Here is a 4,118-nt window from a genome sequence, read left to right on the forward strand (position 1 = left end):
GGAGGAGACATGGAGCTCTGAGCAGGTGATGGAGATGGAGGAGGTAAACCAGAAACAGTAACCATGGAGGAGTACAAGGTAATGGGAGCATGGAGAGAAATCTTTATGGTCTTCAAGAGCTTTCTGTAGTTGTGGTGGTTGAAACTTCTAGAATCAAGGTTCCTTTGTATGGTGGCATCCAGTTGTCTTCATAGACAGGCCCTGGAGCATCTCCACTCATTTTGACTGCAAATTTCATGTTGGATCCATTTAATTCTGCTTCATGTAAAAACAAGATGTGGCCTGGGTTTGGAACCAATAGAGCAGTGGTCAGGTATAAATACTGATCGAGTTTCTAATATACTGGTTTCCACTTGTGCCTTCAGGTGAAGTAAGAGTGGATTTGTTTGGGAATTTGAGAATGTGGTAAAAAAAAGAAGTCCTTGAGATGTAGCACAGTGTAGTTGGTGGTGTGTGTAGGAATGGAAGAGAATATCTCATAGGCTTTGGGTTATATGTGGTGGATAGGGACATAGTTTGCTTGAAATGTCGCAGGTGTTTGACAAGATAGTATCTCTCAACCTCTATGAAACACAGGATGGGGTAAAAATGAGGAATTGGCAGGTGTCCGAAGGCCATATTTGAGAAGTTGGACAATAATGGGTTTCTCTCCTTGGACAACCTATTTAGGAAGGATTCTTTTCAATGTGCAGGGAGGGGTTGATCTTCTTTAGAGGTATTACAGGGAGGTCTTGGTGTTTGCCAAAAGAACACTTGGAGATAGCTCAGACTTGAAGGTTTAAGGATAGAGATGATCAGAAAAGAGTGGGCTTGAGGAGGTGAATTGAGAGGAAGAAGGCAATGGAGCATGTGGTGATACAAGTGATAGTTTGTTAAGCGGTCTCTCCTTGGAACTGACAGGTTATGACAGACAAAGAAGACATGTTAGAATATGCAGTTTTCCAATTGATAGTATAGTCCCAGGCTTAAGGGTCTAGATAGGGAGCCACACATCCCCACAGCAGATATTTTAAACTCAATGCAGCTCTCCTGGAAAAGATGTGAATTTGGAATGTGTCTCCCACTACATTCTCACCGCACCAATCCTGAGTCAGTTAGGAATGAAACAGTCTTACCTTCCACATCAGCATTTTCCCAAACATGGAAGCAGTGAGGGTCCTGTCGACTTCATAAATCTAAAGGGTATATGAGGTGTCACTTGGATCCCTGATGAGCTGATCAGGTCAAAGAGAATAGAGTTGTCATGTAGAGTGCTCCAGGAGGGGAATCGGCCAACAATTCAGGAGGCCAGGTGATAAGTCCTCTTCCCTTGAGAGCCTCCACATGCGGGTAAATTCTTAGGAGGGGAACAGTGAAACACAGTTTTACTCAGTAGATGGCCTGAGTGCACCACACCTATAGCAGGGGGTGTGGTGCATATATTTGGTTGTGACTCTGGGCACTTTTTTGTATTTTGAATAGGTGTGGGGTTTCTTATATTGAAGGCAAGTAACTGGAAGAGTTGTTTCATTGGCCAGCAACATCTTACTTGGTTGCAAAAGATTTTGAAAGCCTGAGAAATTAATGACTGTTGTGTGCTCTGAAGGCTTGTCTCAAAAATTTGGAGGGGCCAGGGAGATGGCTCAGTAGAATAAGCACTTCCCTGGCAAGCACAAGGGCCTGAGTTCAATCCCCAGTTCCGAAAAAAAAAATTGGGTCTTTTTTTCAAATGTCAAGAGCTGACTGTGTTGGGGCTGGGGAGATGGTTCAGTGGAATAAGCACTTCCCTGGCAAGCGCAAGGACCTGAATTCAATCCCTGGTTCTGAAGAAAAAAAAAGAGCTAACTGTGTTAAAAAATGCATTTTGAGCATCAATTGTCACTCTGGCCTTTCTATTTTGAGACTAGTATATTTTCTGAGGGTATATTTTTGCTGGTTGGGACATGAACTGAGTTAGATTATCATCTTTTTCTGGAATGGTCTCCTTTAGTTTGTCATAACTGTCAGAGTATCCATGAAGCTAGTGATCATGTTTGATCAGGCCTATAAATATATTGAAATGCCTGAAACCCAGTAGACATGTTGCTGCCCAATACATGAACAGCCAGAGAAAAGAAGAGATTTTGCACACCTGGAATACTCAGTTTGCTTTTAGGTGGGAAACATACATCATTAATGTGCAATTCCTGTTAGCACCTGTTTTCTGTCATTGTCATGTGATAGTTTCAAGTAGAGCTCCCATCAAAGAGAGAGTGAAGCTTGGATTATTCTGTTTACTGGCACCTGGCATTTTACCATACCCATGTATGATAAGTTTTATCTTCTCCACAAGAACCTTTTGGGAGGAGTTCAATTGGCAGTGGTAGGCAAAAGGAGGCACAGGGTCGATACAGTGTCTAGGTTGTGGTGTTTGGCCAGTGAGGATGAGTCAGCTGCCAGAGGATATCTTCGCAGACAGGATGATAAGGAATCTTATGGGTGAGGACACTGACCTTATATATGTGAGTTTGTTTGTCTTTGTGCTTCGGCAATCCTGATGTTCTGAAATTAACTGAGCCCCATGAGTGTTGGTGTAGTTCCTGTAAAAGTTTGTTTTTGTGCTTGGCAATAGTGCTATCCTGAAGTGAACTCAGTGCCATCTATGTTGGTGTAGTTCCTGTGAATGTGGTGATTCAGCATAAAGTTGAGTGTACATTAAGGTAAGTGTGCTATGTGTACTCCTGGGGGGAGGAGTACTTCTCGAATGGTGCAGCATGGCCTGTTTAAGATTTTATGTGCATGTCTACTGGCATGTGTTGTCATGGCATTTTTGTGTCCTGAGGTTCATGAGCAGAGTGTTTTTGTACACTTCATCAGTCCAAGCTTGTGCCTCCAATTTGGAATCCTGATGGATTCATATCAGGCCATGGGGAGGGACCAATGGGTGTAAATCCATGGAGTAGGTGGACAGAGACAGGCCAATCTAGCAATGGGTACCACCTTTGGGTGGAGTATATTAGATGACAGTAGGCCAAGCTTTTAGTCTCCCTGAAGTAAGAAGATACCTCATGGGGAATTTCTGTGCATGGTGAGGCCCTTACATTTGGGTAGTTAGGGTGTGCCATCCTGGAGAGGAAGAAAGAACACATATCAGGGTGATTAGCAGACTGATTGGCCAGTTGAAATTGATGGTGAGAAGACTCCTTCTGAAATTGCCAGCTCCAGTGGCACTATTGGAGAGGGTGAGTGTTGGCCTTGGTTATATAAGGGAAGAGACAGAAGGTATGCAAGGGAGAATGAGTCCCACACAAAGAAAATAGGATGACTCTTAGGAGGCACCTTTTACTGTGTTTCTAGTCAGTTAGGACCAATAAAGGGAGACTGGCAACTAATATGAGTGCTAAAGGAATGAATGTGAGTAGGAAGGGGAAATCATAGTAAAGGGTTTATTCTAGGCCTTTGAGGAAGTTGACAAATGGTGACTAGGAAAATACAAAAGTGGAATTCTGAGGGAAGACATGGAAGTTTCCTTGGAATAGGAGGTCATTCATCCTGGAAAGCTTGGGTTGTAAGGCTTCAGAAGAGGGTTGCAACAAAGGGAGGTTGTGACAGATTTCTTCCAAAACGAGAGAGAACCTCGGCATAATTCATGCATTTCACACTGTGCCTTGTTTAAAGATGCAGGCGAGAATATTAATCAGGTGGTGAGGAGGCTGAGAATGAGAAATTGGATGAAAAGCTGGAGGTGTTTTACTAAATAGATTGCCAAAAAGAAGGGAAACAGATAGATTTTGTCCTGCAAAGACAGAGCAACAGATAATATCTTTGGATGATAAGGATTTCACCCAAGGTATAATGTTCTCCAGAGATGGCTCTGAGGGAAAGGATAAAGCATCCCTGAGTGTGGGTGTGAGGTTGGGCCTCAACAACTGTGTCAATTGTAATATAACACAGTTTTGTAGCCTGCACTTGCCTCTAAAGTGACCCAAGATTTGGAAGAACTGACAGTTATGAACCAGAATTATTGTAGGTTCTACATAGGGATATCTGCAATAGGAAACAAACACCTGATGTGTAATTGTAGGAGGGAAAGAAAGTCCTGGTCCCAAGCATGTTGTGTCTTATCTATGTCTCTATATGAGTGGGATCAGGGTAGTTGC

The sequence above is a fragment of the Octodon degus genome, unplaced genomic scaffold (genome assembly GCF_000260255.1).
Source record: "Octodon degus isolate 3935 unplaced genomic scaffold, OctDeg1.0 scaffold00359, whole genome shotgun sequence".
Classification (NCBI taxonomy): Eukaryota; Metazoa; Chordata; class Mammalia; order Rodentia; family Octodontidae; genus Octodon; species Octodon degus.